At 44.3% G+C, this 20,789-nt stretch overlaps 1 protein-coding gene and 1 long non-coding RNA gene across 3 annotated transcripts in view; one reads left to right on the top strand and one right to left on the bottom strand.

Annotated features, from left to right (window-relative positions):
- The window catches only part of Prkca (protein kinase C, alpha), a 410,502-nt gene that overhangs the window by 153,290 nt on the left and 236,423 nt on the right, over positions 1–20,789 (top strand). The gene's annotated exons all lie outside the window — the stretch shown is intronic.
- Positions 2,039–17,661, bottom strand: Gm11655. Of its 2 annotated transcripts, none has more exons than XR_003949783.1 (3): positions 8,358–17,661; positions 7,953–8,085; positions 2,039–7,053 (listed from the first exon to the last, which is right to left on the bottom strand). It is a non-coding gene; the product is annotated as a predicted gene 11655 (long non-coding RNA). The 2 variants fall into 2 exon arrangements; XR_003949784.1 differs by having other exon boundaries at positions 8,583–17,661.

Genomic DNA, 20,789 nt, shown 5'->3' with positions numbered 1-20,789 from the left:
CATCACTTGCCACAGGACCACAGTCCATAACATTCCTCCTCGTGTTCTCCCTGCTTCTCCAGTGTTCCCTGGTAGACGTGATGCACATGCCCACTCAGGACCAGGCGTGACTAACCAGCTACAAATCTCTGCAATAACTAACTCCCACTGCTTCTCTAACTGAAAGCTTTCTGACCAAAGATTGGAGCAGCACCAATCTGTGGACATAAACATGAATACAACTTGATACATCTGTTTAGCAGAATAACAATATTTGTTTCCTCGATAGGCTCTATGACCACTACAACCATAGACTTTCTGTCAGATTTACAATACCCTCGGAGGCAAGAAATGCCCTCAAATCCAGTCAGAAAAATCATAAAGTGCTTGGTTACCTCTATGGAAGCTACGTCACTGTTGTACCAGGGGGTATATAGCCTGGCAAGACAGGAGTGTCCCACACAAGGTTCACAGTTGGCTATGGGCTTTGATGGCATTTCTCTCTCAACGTCCTGCGTAGCACCTTTCAGCATCATACAAGGTAGCAGCCAGAAGGAGGAACACTTCTGGCTCAGTTCCAGTCAACGCTGTGGCATCTTCTATGACAGGTCTTACCATCTAATTCTGGTGAGCGACCAAGAGCAGTGGCAGGAACTTGCCTTGTTTGGGGCTTGGGGGGCCCAGAGGCCTCCCTGACAAAGCAATCGTAAGAAGGGTGTCCTACTGAATAATCTGTCTTCTGGGGGTGGTTTTACCTCTGTTCACAGTCTGATCCTTACCTCTTGTGCTTTAATTAACTTGCAAAACAGTCAGATTCCCTTGTCGCTTTTTCACGCATCCTTATTTTGGGGTGATCTTCCTCCATCCATATTCCATCCCTCCGACCCAAGGCTTCCTATCCCCAAGATTGGCCTCTTCATTCTCCCAACAAGCTGTTCTTCTGCTGCCCAACTCCACACCTCTGTTCTCCTTCCTCCCATGGCTCCCTTCTAGCTTCCTGGCCTCAATACACATCCACTCCCACATAGACACACATAGATAAGAATTGGAAATGAGGACCCACATAGGAGAGAGAACATGTGGTGTTTGTCTTTCTGGGCCTGGGCTTTCTTACCAACTTTCCTAAAAAGCTGACATCCTGTTGTCCATGTTTTGAAGTCCTCTCAGAGCAGCACGTTTCAGTCCCTTCCCTTCCATGCTCAGACTCCCATCTTCTTCCTGTTCGGTCCTCCCTTGTCTCTTTACTCTCCTCTCTATCCCTGCCGCATCCAGAACAAGAAGCTACGGGTAGGTTACAGGAGCACAGATAGTCCTTCTCTTCCTTTTCCTGCATTTTCAGTTAAGTATCAATTATTAAAAATCTATAATGAACCAAAATGTGTCTTGCATCTTGAGGTGCGACAATTAACACATATCTAACTGTCTGCTCAGCCATTGTTGTGCGTTGTTCTGGGGGAAAGTGAGCCTCTTAGCCTGTTTGGTTTGGTCCTGGAAACCAGACCTGGGAAACTTGGAAATGAAGAGGCCAACAGACACACATACAGAAAAGCTGGTGCTGGGTGGGCCGGGCTCACCCTGTTGGAGACCACCTACTACATAGCCCAAAAACTCAGTGCATAGGCAATGCCAGGAAGAGAGGTATAAACTGGTCTCTGTGGGAGATCTCTGTAAGGGAGCAGCCTCAGGTTGCAGTCATCCTGGAGGAGGAAGCTGTGGCTGCTACATTTGGCATGCATGCTGTTCAATCTTTTATACACACTCATATGTGGATCAGAGAAAGGCTTTGCCACGCTTCTGGGCCTCACCCAGGGAAGGTGTTGCCCTTTCCATGGGCCTGAGGCAGTAAGGTCCTTAACATGGCCATGTTCACACCAACAATGCACATGCTCACTCAAGATCTCATCCACGCCCCTCAGAAATGGACAGTTAAAAGTCACTGATTAAAATGGGACATCTGCACACTGAATAGTATCCTTAAATAACCTATTCTAAGTGGCCATGGAAGAATTCCTCGATGAAGCTGAATTTAAACTGAGTTTCAACAGTGGGCAGAAAACAGGCGTGTGTGTGTGTGTGTGTGTGTGTGTGTGTGTGTGTGTGTGTGTGTATGCTGGGATTTAAGGGGCTGTTGAAGGAACTGTTTCAAATAAAGGGAAAGCAGGTAGGGAAGCCAAGATGTAGCTAGGAGCTGAATCTGTGAGGGCTGGAGAAAGCTGAGCATCAGGTGTCTCGCTAGGGATTTGGAATACAATCTCAGAAGTGATGGAGACCCAGGGAAAGTTTTAAGTGAGAAGTGATGTAACACCACAGAGCATCTGCTGAAGGTTACTCTGGTCTCCTTTTAGGAGACGCATTGGGTTGGAAGTGGGTCACTGTACTGCTGGAAAATGGGAAGACATATCAACAGCTGGGGAGGCACCTGCTCTCTAGAGAACTAAGACAGTGCTTTGGTGGAGTTAGAATCAGTGGATTTAGGAGGAGGGAACACATTCAAGGATTATTTGAGAACCACGTAAGTAACCTTTGGTCTTTATGAGGTCATGGAGATGGAGATACTCAGAATACATGGATGGATGGAGGCACTATAGGACTGAACGTGTATTTGAGGGAGCACAGTGGTTTCAGTTTGGGTCCTTTGAGCTTCAGAAGTCTGACCCTGAGAAGACAGTTGTGTGGGAACCAAGTGTGAATGGAGGTCAGAAGGGGGTGTGTCCAGAAGACACAGATTTCATAATTTTGTTAAGACTGAGGAATCGATCCTGTGGCCTAGAAAGAGGATGTAGAGAGGGATTAAAGGCGTTTAGATTCTAGGACAGAGCTCTAAGGAACTCTATCCCATTGATGAGAGAGGAAGACCGGGGAGGGAGACCAAGAAGGAACAGCTAGAGATGTAGGAGGAAGAAGGACGGGGGACGGGGGGGGGGGGGCTTTTGTATGTGTTAGTCACTTCCTGCAGGGTCTGCATGCCAATTGATCCTGTTTGCATTGGTTATGCAGACTCTAACGATCTGTATTTAACACAAATAATCAATGCACAGTGTCCCACAGTTTGCATGAGAACGTCTCGGCTTAGATCACAGGTCCATTGGTGCACACTAGTTTTCAACAGTCTCTCCATACTCAGAATGCTTTCCTGTTTGGATGCTCATCCTATGGTCAACCCTGCTCCTGGATCCCAGAACCAGGCAGAAAAGCCTCTGTGAGGAGCTGCTTGGCATGGGATGAAATGGGAACACATGTGGCCTGGTGTCCAGCTAAGTTCTGCTCCTATGCCATTTGCAGTGAGTGTACCAATTTCCCGCAGGCATGGGGCTTCCCGTCCTTAAAGGTGATGCTAAGGGGATGACTTGTTTCAATATAAGGAAGAAAAAACGGTTCGTGAGACGTACGAAGATATAAGGACTCAGCTAGCCCTGCGTGTCTAACTCACAGAGGATCATGTATACTGTTTCAAGAACATCTGTCCCTCCTGTTTGGAGCTCAGAGACCCATGACTTTGGGCTTTCTTCAGCCAGGGCACATGACATGTCATCCCTCTATATCCTTGGTGGTCATTGTACAAATCTGAAGAAGTCTTAGAAAACCACAAGATGGTCGCACTAAGCCACACAGGCAAGGTGTTAGAAACGCATTCTGGATAGAGAACTGCCCTGTATAGTTGGCTGGTTTGGCTAGACTGGCTTGCAGTGACCTCCAGGGATCCGCATGTCTCTGCCCTCTAGCTTAATGACAATACTGGAATTTTGGTTTTCTTTAAAAAAAAAAAATACACACAGAGAGAAATATTATAATAATATTGTTTCATTTTAAACCCAGATATGGAATATGGAGCTGCTTCAGATTGTCCACAGCATCTGACCATGATTTGCCTCATGCACTAGCAGGGATGTGATTTTGCCAGCTGCAGATACTTCCTGTGATTGTGTGATGTTTGGAATTCTGTCAAGTTTTCAGAGGATATATAAATGCTAGGGTCCCAAAAGCAGGGTGGGGCTGGCTGGTGGTTGGTTGCTATTGGTTGTTGGTGGTCATGGTTTGTTAGGTAGTCAGGTGCAAAAGAAGAAACAACAAGAAGAAATTAAATATCCTGATGTTGAAGATCAAACTTGCCCCAAGGAACTCAATGCCCCTAATTAGCGGGAAGTGGTCTAACAATAATGTCACCCTTTTTCCCCCTATGCTTTTTTCTCTCCTGTCTAGTGTAGGGGGTTGAAAGGGTGGAAGAAAAGGTGTGGAGAAGAGTGGAAGTAAGAAGAACCCACAAAATAGCTAAAGTCCAGCTACACATAGCCTACCTCAGCACAGGGATTACAGTTGCATGCCACTGCGCCCCTTACACGGGTGCTGGGGATCCAAACACAGGTCCACAGGCTTGTGCAGCCAACACTTTAACCATTAAGCCATCTCCCCATCTCATGTGCTTTTCTGAATACATTTCGAAGACACAGAACTACAGAGCTGGAAGGGTGTTAGAGATCAGTCTAGGTTAATCTTGTTTTGTAGTAAGGATACTGAGGCATACTAGAGAAAGTAAAAAACGTCCTGGGTACCATTGTATGCTGTTTGTTGTGCATCTAATGGGTTTGTGATTGGCTCCTTCAAAGAGTGAGCCCTGAAGGGAAAGGAAGAGGGGCCGATGGGTGGGTGGCGTGTGCTGTCAGTGGAGAAGGTTGGTAGCATGTATTGGCAATTCTAATCAAGTACTTACAAAAGTGCCAAAGGGAAATGCCCATTGCAAGAATGGGTGGAGAGGGGAAGATGAGGTAGAATTTATGATAAAAAGCTGCTCTGAGCATTTTTCCCTTAGAAAATTTTAAAATGTTAAATGGTGAATTCAATGAAATAGTGAATTCTTCACTGCATAAAGAAACCACTGGTGTTTATGTGCTGCTTGCTAATGCCTCCAAAGAGCTCCACTCCAAGGGAGTCAGAGAAGTCAGAGAGCTCATAAAATCCACAGATACTGGACCTACCCTGCCCCACCATCTTCAAGAATAAGGGGTCAGAAAAGCACTGGAGAAGAAGCCAGCTGTGCCCAGATGGCAGCAGCCTGTGGAAGTGTGTTCTGAGTTCTTCTGAACAGAGGCGCTCCTTGGGCTCAAGAAACCACCATAGTTGAAAGTCTGCATTCATTTTGGGTATCTGAAGAAAGACAGGGCTTCATGGTTCAATAAAAGGACCCCTGAAGATTCTCAGGTCAATTTCTCAGCCTCTCATTCTCTCTGAAGGAGGGATGTTCCATTACCTCAAAGCATAGAGGGAGAAAAGAGGCAAGCATTTCTTTGAGTCTAGGAGCAACCCCGCACCATCCAAGTAAAGGAAAAAAAGAATGTAGAAGGTACCTAACGACCTCATGCTTAGTTACTGGGGCTGTGGATTTTCAGAGTAAGGAGCCCCCAGCTGGAAAGTAACAATATTGGGGTGCATGGCTCAGAAAGTAGGCAGGACTGGAAGGCCACTAAGCTCTGGGCATGCAGCCTGAGATTGCAGCTAGGGTTCTGCCCACCATCCCCACATCTAAAGTTTTGTGAGATAGCAGCCTAACACATTTTTTAAAAATGGTCCTTGCATAAAAATAATTTTTCACCTCTCCCCACTGACTCAGAGGTGGTTGGGGACCCAGACTGGCTGCAGAGGGAATAAGACCTCATTTTACTTTGTGTCAGGGACAGTGAATGTGACTTTGCTCTGTGGAGGAACCACTCGAATTGTTCTGTCTTCAGCTCCATGAACCCTATTCTCTAACGGGGTTCTTTTCCTTGTTCTGGCCACGAGGAGGTCAGGTGGGTAGGAAGGGTTACAATGGGTCCAATGGCCGACTGATCTAAAGACCGATCCTCTCACTTCTTAAGAGTGTATCCGCTTCCGTAGCTCACCAGCTCTCAGGCCTTCTGTCTGCAGTCCCTTCCTATTCTTAGAATGTCTCTATTAATCTTCAGTTATGCCTGTTTGCAAAGCTCACCCTGACAGAGGGGAGGTAGGGCATTCCAGTCTGTCAGTATACATGCATACATATGTGAAAAATATGTATGTGTAGACACACACACACACACACACACACACACACACACACACACATATATATATATATATACACATACACATATACACACACACTGGTGTATGTATGTGTGTATATGTATATATGTATGTATGTGTATATGTGTGTGTGTATGTGTGTGTGTGTATGTGTGTGTATGTATGTGTACTCATATATTATCACTTTCAGTCATCTTCTGCTCTCTGTCTCTATACCTTAAGTGAGAGCAAAGCTGTAGAGCATTTTCACAGAGTCCTCACGGCATTAATGATGCCCTCAACACTGTCATGCACAGCCTTCTCTTAACTCTGTAGATTCAGGTGGATAAACACCATCCTATATGCCATTTATAAAGAATAGGTGTGCGTCTATAATCCCTGACTTGCTCATGCTGTACATTGGATGTAGGTATATTTGACAGGATGGTGCCTATTAAGAGGCCTCCCCATTATCTGACGGGCTCATGTTTGCCTTGTATTTCTGATACGCTTAGCTGCGCTGTTTGGATGGGCCTTTGCCAGTGGCATATACTGTTTGGGGAGACTGTTCACAGCATATCTTATGCATTTTGTACCTGAACAGCACCACTGAACAGGATTCAGGTGAATTCCTGGTCATGTCTGTACCTCAACTGGGAGGGAGTCAGCCAAAATGCTTACAGACGCCTGGTATTTGCCAGTATGTCTGGAAGGGCACCCAAGGAAGGAGTTAGGTAACTTGTGAATATGACTTGTCCAGAATGGGCAGATCTCCAAGTCTGAGAATTTATAAAATTTGTCTCATTCAAAGATCTGAGAGCAATTGATACCTGTCAACACTGGGAAGCAGCCATGGAAGCCAGGGTGCAAATGATAGCCGAGCAGAAGCAGAACCCTACAGCAGCTAGCCGCTGGCCGTGGGTAGGAGTCCGAGTTGTCATTGCCTTACTGTGACCATGAGTTCAGCCCTATGTCTTAGAAACCATTGTAAGAAAAGAAAAAAAAAAAAAAAAAGACCGCTGATGTTGCCTAAAATTTCACGTTTCAGAGATTCACCTAAGATAAAACAAAAGCATTTAAAATAAATCTAGAGACAAATTGAATTAGTGGATTTTATAATTTTCTTTCAAGTGTGTTTTTACATTTAATACAGACCCAAATAGATGGCTTTTTTTGAGCAATACCAGTTTTACTCCAACACTTTTATTTTTAATTCGTGGGCTGATAAAGACAAGGGAGATACATATAAGATCCAGGCACAATGGAGTTGGGGTGAAATCTCCCAGAGTGCACTGCTTCTTGCCCACGCTGTTGAGACCCTTCCTCAACCTTGGGTTTTTGGGGTTTTTGTTTGTTTGTTTGTTTGGGGGGTGTTTGTTTTTTGTTTGTTTTGTTTTGTTTTTTGCTTATAGACAGAGGGCTCCAGCTTGACAGGTGGTCTTTGAAGTCGATTCTGTCCCTGAATACCACCCCATTATTACCTAAAGCATACGGAGCTGGAGAACCCCTGACCTCACAAAGTGGGGCTATCTCCACTGCAAGGATGAGCGGGACAGTAGGGACAGTGGCTCCATACGCCGTGAGGGATACCAGCCATGCAGGGGAAGAAATGCAGGGCTATTGAGTTAGGGGTGGGAGGTGATGTGCAGTCTCTGGGACAATTCGGGGACTCCATGGAGATAGCATCATGTGAAGACAGGCTGTTTGTTTGGTTTGTTTTTCCTAATGTTGCTTGCAAAATACATATTTTAATGTTCCTTACACTAGGACACATCTCCTACCCTCATGGGAAAAGAGCTGCCAAGCCAGAATTCAGGTGACATGTATTGCAAGAGGGCCTACCATCAGCACAGGCAGAGAAACCCATGCTCCGCAGGTCCCAGTGGGATGTCCCCGAGTGAGCTTCTCAGGACGCCCACTCTGCACCCACCCACTGAGGCCCTCTCCCCACTCACCGTGATGCCATGGGAAGCCTGAGAAAGAAGTTATTTCAGGGAAACAAACCCAACACCAAAGCCCCGGTGCTAATTCTGCTCTTCAGTGGGTGGATTATCTTCTGTGCCAGCTTCACAGCAACAGAAGTTTGTCCTGCATGGGGAAGCACCTCTGTTGTCTCAGAACCTTGTTAGTTTAGTTGCAAGTTTAAAAAACAGCCTCAAAAGATGCCATCTTCATCCTAGGCCTGACGAGCTGCAGGGTGCAGCTGCCAGGTCTTGGGGAATCATCTATCTCCCTAACCCAGCAAGAAGAGGAAAAAAGCAAAACAAAAACGGTGTATCTGTCCCTTGGTCTAGAGTTGATTAATTCAAAGATATGTGCATTGTAACTAGAAATATATCACTTAATTTTTAACCAGTTACCTGAAGCCATCTTTCCTAGGGAGCTGTCCTGAGGCTCTCTCATTTAACCCAGTGTTTTTAGGTCGCTGTCATCTCAGGAACTTGGAGAAAAAGGCAGGAGGACTGTCTTAAGTTTAAGGTCACCCTGTTCAAGCATAGCAGGTACCAGCTTAGCTAATAGAGGGAGACCTTTCCAAATAAATAATAAAGTAAGTAGATAAAATAGTGGAATTGGTTAGTGCTTACGTTTGTAAGTAAATTCTTTGTGGGAGAGTCTGTGTCTTTTCTTTCCAAAAATAGAGTGTTCTGCCCTCTCTGGCCTGGCATTGAGAGAAGTGATTGGTGATGTCCCCATGTCCGGATTGACACGAGTTTTACTTGCCAGGCCTTGTTTACCTGAATGTTCTCAGTGCAGGTGAGACTCACACTGAACCTCAGAGCTGGGAAATGAGTATTTCATTCATTGTGACATGTTAAGCCATGTGTGTGACATACCTGACAGTCTTCCCTGCTTGTCACAGGGAGCCATGGAAAACCATTTTCTTGATTAGTGCAGTGTAGTTTTAAAAAAAAAAAAAAAACTAAGAAAAGAATAGTGTACCTTAGCAGCAGTTTTTGCATTGTTTTGATTCAAAAGCTGGTATGATAGATGCCTTTTAGTTTTTCCTGAACAGGGTGCCAGGGAGTTTATGATATACAGGCGCTGAGGCTGCCTCTGGGTTTGGAGGTAGCATCTGAGGAGGCAGCCGCTGAAGGCTCAGAGCTCAATGACATACTGCACACAAACTGGCTTGTTTATAGTATCACTTGACATGTAACATCTTTCTCTTTTTTTTTCTTCCTTCCTTTCTTTTTCTTTTTTTTTTTTGGCATTTGCTCATGTTACATAATCATACCATGTTTCTCGCGCATTTATAATGTGGCAGGTGCTATGGGATGCAGATGTTTAAAAAACATGGCCTTTGTCTTCAAACAGCGTATCCCTAGTGAAGTCATGCATATGCATGAATCTTATTATTATCCCCCTCTGTGGATAGCACCCAGCTGCAAGCGGCTGCTGTCAGTCTGCCTACTGTAAGGATATGAAAACCAAGGCTAGGGGTGATGAAGTCTTTTCTGAAGTTCAGTGGTGGTGCGTGGAGCTCTAAGCTCTGAGCTGGATTCGTCCACTTTCAGATCCATCCTCCCTTCCTGTGCCATAGACTGCGCAGCAAAAGCAACCGGAGAGGCAGTCTTCAGTCAATCATTCCCTGCTTGGGGGCCGAGTCTGGGGTCAGTGTGACTATGAGAAGTCTTATGGCAAGAGATATTGGAAAGGATATTAACAGGAAACTCACCCGTTAGAGAGACCAGAAATATACCCTTATGAAAACGGGCATGCAGGGCCCCAGGGCTGGGTAAGGACCTGCAGTGGCTTGCTCTGATTCTTCAGACAGTAGGGAGGAGGGGTTTTTGAGGGCACCGAGTTTCTGGAAAGATGTTTCGTGCGGCTTCACCCTTATCTGAAAGCTAGCCCAGAGCTTTTGGCTCATGCCAAAGGCTTATTCCTGGATTCTACTGAGTCACTTTGAAAATAAACTGAACTCACGGTCCCACCCAGTTAGCTGGTGCCGTCCTCACCTTGGCGATGCTTTCACGGCTTAGTGCATTTTCCGTAAGTAGAGCCAGGAAGACTCTGTGAACAGAGGCACACATATACTGGGATCTAGGAAAGGGAGGGGTTGGCTGAGGACCTCTGAGCATCTCCACAGTGCCACTAGCTTACTTACAGTAGAATCAAAGGCCTTAAACAGTCAAATGAACTCACTTGCAAGAGGTGTGTTTCAGCTTTCAGTAGTGGCTCAGAGAGATTCAGCCAGTGGGAGGCGTGCCCTCTACTGCCATCCATAGTCTGTGGAGCCAGAAGCTACGAGTTAACTCCGAGTGGAGTCTAGACTAGAAGAGATGGACAGTGGGACGGTCTATTGTTTTATCTGGTACTCATTCAGTGTATCTATCTTTATAAGCCAACCTGCTCTTAAATGTTTGTTTAAAGAACGACATAACAGCAGAAAACAGCTACCAGAACGTCATGGTCCCTGTGAACTTTGTCACCATCCCTGAGACAGTCCTGACAGTCCTACTGATGACTTTCCAGATGTTGTCAATGTGGAGTGTGTTGGAGGTCCTCACGCCCAAGTCTAGGATGACATGTTGACGTGGACATTCCTGTCCTTACTGGCCTCATTCTTGTGTCCCCTCTACTCTTTGCCCCAGAGCTTGCTCCTGTCATCTTCTCCATACATCAGTGTCTGTCCAGCATCTCCAGAGTCAGATACCCCAGAGTTGTCTGGTGCTCTGGGTGTCTTTGTCCCTTCTAGCTGTGTCCCCTCTCCACCCTTTGTCCTTAGTGCAGGACTGTGCCCTAAGGGTTGGTCGCATAGTCTCTGATCTGTTTCCCCACTACATCATCTTGCTTACTTCTACCCAGTGGAATGTTAGTAGTTAAAAATAAATAAAAACGAGGGCCGAAGGATCAGCAGGTAAAAGCCATGGCTGCCAAGCTTCAAAATGAGTTTGATCTCTAGAAAGAGAGAACCAAGTGCCGACAGTTAGCTGCCCTCTGACCTCCACATACAAACCATGGCATGCTCTCTCCACCCTCTGCAAAAGGAAAAAAAAAAAAGGGAATGAAAGGACTTTTAAAAGGGAACACAATGTGTGAGCCCAGCCATGCCTCTCCTGAATCACCCCTCCTGAGGGGTGGGATCGATCAGTAAAGTGTAAACCCGATGGCTTAGCTGTGACTGTTAGCTGGGGACCTTGTTCTTTGTCATCCTAGAAGCTCCAGGAGGGTAACATGGGTGGCTGATGTAGAGGAGTCAGCTTTATAAGAGTCCAGGCCTCAGAGGAAGGAAAGGATGGTGTTTCCTGGTTTAACACAGCCCCAAAGCCTGAGTCCTTACAAAGGGTCCAAGTCGGGACTCTCCAGAGAAACAGATTCAACAGGAAGCATCTACCTGTGTGAGTGTAAAGAGGTTTTCTATAAGGATTAGACACATGGTTTAGGGGCTTAGTCCCAAGACTTTCAAAGTTGATTTGGCAAGCTGGAGGTTCAAGGCAGAGGATCACCTATCCTGGTCCAGCCCTATGTCGGTGTCCCGAGACCCAGGGGAGCTGATGACCTCAGCCCAGCCCCAGTATGAACACTGGTAAGCCCAGGAGCCTGGGAGGAGCTTCTGGGAGCAAGAAACAAGCCCACGTTCAAAGCCTTTAGTCAGTCTTTCCTTCTATTCAGACTTTCAGGGCTTAGGTTGGGCTCACCCAGGTACGGACTTTCTTAGTTTCACTTCCTGTTTTGCTGCCATAGAAAACCCTTACAAAAACAACTTAAGTGTAAAGGGGTTTAGTTACAGGAAAAATGATTTATTTTGGCCCACAGTGGCAGGTTACAGCCTGCTACCGTCAAATCTAGAAGCCACTAGTCACAGTGCATCCACATTTGATAGATCCCCACATATTAGAGCTCAGCTTACTCTCAACCCCTGGACAAGGAATGGTGCTGCCCACAGTGGGTAAATCTTCCCACCCCAATTAACACAATCGAGATACCCCTGCCGGACATGCCCCAAAGTCTGCCTACTCTAGATAATCCTTCCTTGAAGCACCCTTCCAGGTGCTTTTGACAGTTGAAGCTAGCCATGACAGCCACCTACCTTCCTTAGCTCGGGCATTGCTCTCATCCCCAAACACCGTCAGAGAAACACCCAGAGTCACATGTGAACAAAATATCTGGGTACGCAGTGGCCCAGTCAAGGTGACACATAAAACTGATCATGTCAGGTACACAGGCTGTGCACCTTGGAAAGGGTGAGTCACAGGGGCTGATGGCAGAGCCCTTAGCATAGAATGCTTTTCCCTTGCTGTAGACCATGCTTTCTTCCCCCAAATCTTATTCATTTCTATATTCCCCAGTACAGACTACCATTGTTTGTTGAAAACACTGAGAATTCATGTATGTGTAGAATGAAATATGAATGTCTACTCCCCATGTATGAAATTCTCAAAAATAAAGGAAAAATTAAGAATATTAAGATGTACTATATACAAAACTGGATATGACGTTGATGTTATTAAGTACTTGTAGATATCATTAAACTTTCAGATACTTTATTTCTATTTATGAATTCCTATATGAATACATGCATTTACCTAAGCTTATTCAGATACAAAGGAAGATGAAAAAGTTTACAAAGCTCCTATATATTTCCTTGAAATTTTATGGCATAAGCCTAGTGCGCATCAAGCCTGCATAGATGGAGAGATGAGTTATTATATGTGTGTGTATACATATATATATGTGTATATATATATATATATATATATATATATATATATATATCAACTCAAAAGAAACTAAAGTACATGAGTCTCTTATTTGTAAAATTCACAAGCTCTTACAACTAGCAACTAAAATAAAATTTGAACCAAAAAAAAAATCCTAGTTTAGAAAAATACTTAAAACATTTAAAATCCAAAATAAGAGAGAAAGGATTGAGCTTTCCGGTCCCAGAAGCCTGGGTTTCCAGAGAGAATATGTAAAATGTTTTTAGTGGTCTCTCAGAACCACTCCTGGCTTCCTGGATCATAAGGCATGGTCTTCAGGAACTGAGCCTCTCTTTGTTGCTGTTTTGCTTCTCATCTTTTTGAATAAACAGATGTGTGGTTTTCTTTTCAAGTTAGTTACTTCTGAGTGCTTAAATTTAAACCCTCACAAAATAATATAAGATGCCCATTAAACTAGGTGACTGGAATTTTTCAATTTAGTACATACCCCCTTTTTTCTCTAATGCCAATTTGGAAAGCAACCTTCTGAAGGTGATCCCTGTTTTGTCAACTGTGTGCCACACAAGGATGCTGGGGGCGACACTCAAGGCCTAGTACACATGAAGAATGCTCCAGTGCTGAGCCACACACTCAGCCTTACTACTGCTTCTGGACTGGGACTCCTTGGCGTTAAGGCCAGTTATTCAGCTGTTCATCTGGGAAGGTTTGCATGTTTCAGGCTGAAGGAGGTTAGGATGGGGCCGTGCTTGGTTCCCCTCTACACCTCTACTCCTCTCATCTAGCATGAAATCCCACCCACACCCAACTGCTTGGACCACTCTGTGTCAGAGTCACTGGCTGCTATTCCTGCCCAGGAGAAATTCATCCGATATACATTTTGAAATACCTGCTGCAACTGTTTTACCTGGGCAACATGTCCTCGTAGGTCGTAAAACACACTTCAGAAGGCAGTTGGCTCTCTGCTCCTCCTCTGCAGTTTCTAGGCCCTGTCTCATCCCTCCCCCATCCCTGCTCTAAAGCAAGAAGCTTTCTTGTGTTAACATGAAATATAAATGTTTAAAACATGAGCGTTTCATACTTGGAAATGGTATTGTCTGTGGAGGAGGGTGATTTTAGGTTTCTAGATATTAAACTGTACTGACTCATTTGTTCTTAAACAAGTCGTTCTCTAGTTACTAAAATTAACCACACACAAAAAAATAATAAAAGACCAGAGAAGCTTGAAAAAGAAGAGAAGTAGGCACAGAAGTCCTTAAAATTAGAAAGCCAGGGCTGCTCTCTTAGCATGTGCTGTGTTTGAATGATGCGCCAAGATTAAGGTAATCCACTTTAACCATTTCCTCCCACTAAAATCTGGGAGGTCGGAATAACTTCATGTACAGAACCAGAAGCGAAGGAAGAAACATGGCAGGTGTTTTAAAAATTTGAAATGATTTATGAATATAAGAGAAACAGACTTTTTAAAATCCACACACCACTGCCATTTTGGAGTTGTGCTCTCAGGTACCATTTTACAGGCAGTAAATGTCTGTGAATGTGGCAGCCGGACAGTGGGGGAGTCCAGCAAAGATGCCTTCGGAGCAGCCTCTGGAGGGCTCCTCGCTTGTTCATGGCTGGATCCCCAATCTGGCTCCTCCTCTACACAACAGCCAGAGTGAGACTCTGCAAGTGTAGCAGATCAGTCACTTCTGTATTGTCCCACTTGCCAGCTATTGGAGTGCGGCATGGCTCCTACCATGCAGGACAAAGCCCATGACAGTGGTGGCCTGGCTCCTGCCTACTTGCTGACCAAGCTCAGATCTTCCCCATCTACATTAATATCTTCTATTACCCTGTTTAGATGGTGTGCCCCTGGGGACATGTCTTTGGAGCACCTTCCATTGTTACAATGGGTGTCCTATTCCTCTATGATGGTTTTCAAACCCTCCATCACCTTCTGAAACCTTGGCACTCAGTAATTAACTTTGTCTTTTCATTATCATGAACACAACACAAGAGTAGGACCTTATCTTACATTTCCATTTAACCTAAAACAATACCTGGTACATGGTAAGTCCTTGCTACATGTTTGTTGGATATACATACATACATACATACATACTCACACATACACACACACACACACACACACACACACACATATACATATATAATATGGGAGATGAAAAATGTTACAAGGTTTTGTTTGCTTCCTACTAACAATAAAGGGAAATATCATAGGACTCATGGAGATTTTTCTTTATTTTTATATTTTCTGACTGTAATGCTGTACCACATAGTCATAAACTGGCCCTGCCAAGGAAGCCAGGGACTTGTCCTGGGATTGGATACTATTTCTGAAACAAAAAGACTATTGTTCACAATGTTAGCCTTAGACTATGTGGCCTTTAAAACTATTTTAAAATACAATGTATCTTCTCAATCAGAGTATCCAATTAACCATCAGATTCTAAACGGCAACCATTCCTGACACGGGAGATAAGGGGATTGAATTTAGAACTTTGAGAATAATCTCTCTCTCTCTCTCTCTCTCTCTCTCTCTCTCTCTCTCTCTCTCTCTCTCTCTCTCTCTCTCTCTCTCTCTCTCTCTTTTTGTCTAATAGGGTCTTGATATTCTCAATTATGGCCAGCAAGCAGTGTCCTCTTTCATGGGTCTCCTTCAGGAGACTTTGGTTTCTCTGGCTTTTACTACTGGAGCAGCAGAGAGTTGTTAAGTCCATTTGGGTTGAGCAGGGTGATGGAGTTTGTAACAATAAGGAGAGATGGCTGGAAAGACACAGAGAGAGGCTCATATGCTGCCAGGTCCCTAAATTCAATTTCAAGTGACTACTAAGATTAGGATGATGGCAGATGTTATGTGCAGGGAGCACAGACACAGAGGGAATTTAAGGAATCAAAACTGCTAATACTTTGATATTTAGAATGATTTGATTTAGGGATATTTTTACATTTAATCTTGTCAGTACAATATGATTTTTGAAAAGTTCTAAAATTCCACTGAGCCATTTGTGCCTTACTTTAATGCTAGTAGTGCAAGTCTTTGAGACTGCAACAAATTGCTACCAGTTTCTCAGATGTCATCTGTATGAAATATGACCACCCGTCTGAGAGGTCTTCCCTGCTCAACAGTGTGGGATGAAGCCGTTTGGTGCACATGTCTAGACTGCCACATGAGCAGCCATTGCTCTTCACAACTGAACCACCTCTTCAGCACCAAGTTATTCTTAACGTTTGCTTGTATCCCCAAGATTTTGTTGGTTGTTTCTGCCTGGTGATTGTACTTCTAAATTGACTGGTTTGGCAATAATATTTTGTTTGATAGTAAGTAATATTTTAATGAAATATTTTTAGTTTTAATAAGGGCATTCAGTCATGATATTTTTATTGTATAGCTACTCCTAGGAGTGGGGTATAATGGTCAGTTGGAACAAATCAGGTGCATGAATGAATCCACTGTTCAGGAAACAACTTGGCAGCATTCAGAAGTAATAGAGCATCCCAAAGCTAAGGGGCCACTTCCCTGATGGCCCAGGACAGCCAGGGAAGCATCTGAAGGCTGTGTATAGGTATTAAAAGGCTGAAATAACCAAAGCACTGTGGGGGTAGGGGGGTCATGGCAGAAGGACCTGGAAAACAAGCCAGGAATGCTCAACATGCGAACAAGAGAAGCCCTAAGAGACAAAGAGAGCTGCCTTCCTGAGTAGAATGATGGATTGGCCTTTGGAGCACCAGAGGGTGGTCCTTACTCAGAGCTTAGCATAGTCCCCAAGAGGAAGCCCCAATAGATAAATGTTTCCAGCACTAGAAGGAATTCAGAGCCTGGAGCCCCGAGAAACAAGACAAGATGTGCCAGTCTTGAGCTGTGCTGTTCCAGAGGGGCCCAGGAAGAGTGCCAGGTTTCCTTCAAGTCTTATTCATCCTTCAAGATTCAGGTTTAGCCTTGGTCCTCTCAGGAGATTTCCCAGTACACCCCTGCCCCTTCAGCATGGATGCTATTCCCCAGCCCCTTCTCCACCTGCATCCTGCTGCCTCTTGTCTTCTTCTCTGTGCACAGTCCTTTGAGACTTCCAAACCACAATGCTGTCATAGCTTCTCCATCTCTATTCATGTACGGTGCATGGTCCCTCGAGAGCAAAGCCATCCTTCTGCCTAGATGTCCTTGGTGCTTACAGGGAATCTGGCTCATAGGTGGCTTTCAAGTTAGCAAAGAAATGAACAAACTCCAGTGAGATTCATTTTGGCTTAACCTTGACACTGACAGAATTTCTGATTTTACTTTGTTGACACCAGCACCACCAGCTTTTCCTGAGCCCATCATGCTAAGAGTGGCCTCTTAGTGTTAAGGCTAGTTTTTGAGAACAAAAAGTAACTCCCAGTTCTTTGTGCAAATGCCATAAAATTTTAACATCCAACTTCCGAGCCCCTTGCAAAGGTAAGAAAATTACTCACAAGACCATTCTGCGAAACACTTCATACCTTTCAGTTTGAAAGTGAAAGACCCCATCTCTGTCAGTGTTGACGATGGCAGTGTGGACTGTGGAACAGCTTGGACGCTGAGAATGGACGTGATCTCAATAGGCCCCCAGGTTCCCTTTGTTTATTGAAACAGAAACACCAGGGAAGAACAAGACTAGCTTTGAAAATAACTTGGTACACACATAGGTGAAGTAGCCTTACCTCCCAGTAGGTAGCCGAGAATAAATGGGTCTCCCTAGCTGTTGTTCCAGGATATTTTTAGAAAGAAAGAGCCCTGGTAGAAAAATAAATGTAAACAATTCAAAGAGAAGAGACCCCAGGCAGTTTGGTGCTGCTTTTTATTTCTGTCTCATCAAGGGGAGAAAAGTAGAAACTGAGCAAAACCCATAGAAGGGAATGGGGGTGGATCTTCCTCCCCTCATAGGATGCTGTGGATAATGTACGGTTTGCTCTGAACACGTGTAGCTCAGAGGGCAGCTTATAGACAACCTGAAGAACCTTCTACAAAATTCCTGTTCGTATTGCCCATTGCAATTTTATTTGAGAAAAGATTTTTGTTGCTTTCATGATAGTTTTTAGCTTCTAAATGAACGGCATTTATTTACCATAGAATTTGAACTTTCAGTACCATTCTAGTACTGCTCTCAAAAGGCTTGGTTTCTTTCTTTTTTTCTTTTTTTTTTCTTTCTTTCTTTCTTTCTTTCTTTCTTTCTTCCTTCCTTCCTTCCTTGTTTTCTTTCTTTCTCTTCCTTCCTTCCTTCCTTCCTTTCTTTCTTCCTTCCTTCCTTCCTTCCTTGTTTTCTTACTTTCTCTTCCTTCCTTCCTTCCTTCCTTCCTTCCTTTCTTTCTTTCTTCCTTCCTTGTTTTCTTTCTTTCTCTTTCTTCCTTCCTTCCTTCTTTCCTTTCTTTCTTCCTTCCTTGTTTTCTTTCTTTCTCTTTCTTCCTTTCTTTCTTCCTTCCTTTCTTTCTTTCTTTCTTTCTCTCTCTCTCTCTCTTTCTTTCTTTCTTTCTTTCTTTCTTTCTTTCTTTCAGAATCTTCTAAGGGGAATTGATGAACCTGATAACCTAATTTTAGACCTCCTGAAATTTGGCAGATGGATGGTATTTATAGTGTTCTGAATCAGTTCCTATTAGAAACTTAAAAATAGTTACACATTAGAGAATATATTTAAGATAGAAAAGACTTTTTTTTTTAACCCTAAATCCAGTGCCCGTAGATTTGTTTTTAGCAACCTAAGCTGTGTGTGCATTTTGGTAGCAATTTCTAAAGAGGCTTTTTGTACTCTCTCCATTCTCTTTCCTGTGTGATGCTGCTGTTGTCATGGAAACAGATCTTGGAGTCGCTTTGTTATACAGCGTAAGGGACTCCCTGATATGGAGATTAACCACAGGTTGCTGTCATCCACACACAGTTGTGTATGATGCATTTTGTACAAAACTTAGAACACTGTGTTTTTGAGGTCACACCATTTTTGACATCTGTGCATGAAGCGCAAACACATCAGGGTGTCGGCCATGGGCTCCCTAAAATGGGCTCATAGTACTCCTTTCCTAAGTAAGTGAATTCTGTCCCTGTTCAAGGCAGACTTCTCACTACATGTCCAGTTAAGGGCAGCACGTTGAGAAAGGAAGGCTTGGGTGCTTTTGTTTGTTTGTCTTAAGTGCCATGGGAAAGGAACATGGCCTCCAATGAAGGGGATTTCTGTTTAAAATATCCAGTCTCATGTAGGTGCATTTGGCTCCTGGGATGAAAATGGGCTGTGTACAATGTTGTGTTTGGGTGTGCTCAGAGCTCTGGAGTTAGAAAGGTTTATCACCAAGCTTTCATGTTGTAAGATAACCCAGTCAGATACAAAAGCAGGACACTGCGACATTGTAGCTTTGGTCATCGGGGTGTGAGATGGGATGGATGCTCAGCACCGGAAGGTGCCGTGGGCTCTCACGGCCACAGGATTGTTTTGGCTTCAGTTTTTGTCACCATTGGTGGCTCTTCACAGTCATACTGAAAATGTAATAGAGGAATAGAAGACTTGCAGTGTCTGGTGTTTGGTAGATGCTAATCCCCCTACTCCCGGTCCATTTGGTTTTCCTAGGGTGGTGGACCCTGAAGAAACTTCTTAGATCTGCAGCCTCAGGATCCCCTGGGAACTTGGTAGAAACACAGAGACCCAGGAGCCACAGAAGAGCTGGTCACAGGCTCTCTGTGTGAGGCACTGTACTTGGGAAGCTTTGGCCTATGACACTTTCCTGGGAATTTCAGTTCCTATTGCTGATGTTGTCATGGGGTGGGGGTGGGGGGGGTTGGGACAGTGTGGTGATGGTGGTGTGTGTGTATGTGTGTGTGTGTCTGTCTGTCTGTCTGTATGTGTGTCCTGTTGGGATCAAACCCACAGCTTGCACATGCTAAGAACATGCTCTGTCACTGAACTGTACACCCTCATGAGCCCAGATTTATTTTGGCTATGATTGAGTATAGCTCTTATTGATATTTAAGGCTCCAGCCCTGCAGTGAGCTCATCCATGCCATGGTTCAAAGAAGGTATGGGATGAGGTGGTTTTGGGCTCTTGGGTTGTGGGAAGAACAGAATGAGAACCTCTCTGTGTATTTATCTTACTACCCAGGAGCAAGATAAACTCCAGTTCTCAACATTAGCCATTATTTACCTCTAAATTCCAAGTGTCCAGATGTATTCGCCACAGTCAGCTCACACTTTGGGGTCAGGCTGAAGAAGTAATTAATCATGTTCTTTTCTAATTCCAACGTTATTCGTTCTGACCCTTGTGGGACTTGGTTTCTGGGCTTTGCAAACCAAAAGGTTTATCTTAGGCTTACCACAAGAGAGGGAATTCAGTCCCAAATGAAGCTAGTTTAGAGACAACAAAATTCATGTAGGACTGCCATTCCTGAATTGACTGACTTTAAAAGCCCAATTTAAAACCAAGTCTTGTGATGATTTTAAAGTCTACTGGCACTGGGAGATGAGGAACCTCATCTCAGAGACATTTCAGATACCAAGTGTGACATGTGGTATTTGAAGGACTCTCGGGGGATCTGCTCACTTGAAACAGTGAAACTGTAGCTTCAACTAATTTTGACACTGGGTTTTTCTAAAACAGTCTCTGGGCTCCAAGAATGTGGCATAAATGACTCGATTAAGTTCAATTCTTTTCTAAGAAACATTGAAAGTTAATTCCCCCCACCCCCATGATGGCTATTCTTGGTTGTCAACGTGACTATATCTGGTACTAAAAACCAAACCTAGAGGGCACACCTGTGAGAGATTTTTGCTTAATTTGAAATAGGAAGATTGATTTCTAATTTGGACCTTTTAGTTAGGAACACACATCTTCAGTCCATCCAAAGACATGCCTTCAGTCCAGATCTGGAGTTGGAAAGATACACCTTTCATTTGGGCCACACCTTCTGCTGGAAGCCTATACAAGTTTATACGTGGAAGAAGGAAGTTTCTGCTCTTGGCCCGTTTGCCCTTGCCTTGCTAGCTCATCCATTCATTCACTGGCATTAGAGCCTACTTCTTCAGGAATCCAGTATCTGCTGAACCAGCTGAGACCAGCCGAACACCAGATCAGGCCTCCTGAACTGAGAAATTACTGGATTGTTGGACTTTCAGGTCACAGACAGCCGTGTGT

Source organism: Mus musculus, chromosome 11, assembly GCF_000001635.26.
Source record: "Mus musculus strain C57BL/6J chromosome 11, GRCm38.p6 C57BL/6J".
In the NCBI taxonomy this organism is placed as follows: domain Eukaryota; kingdom Metazoa; phylum Chordata; class Mammalia; order Rodentia; family Muridae; genus Mus; species Mus musculus.
This window is presented reverse-complemented; position numbering and strand designations above follow the sequence as displayed.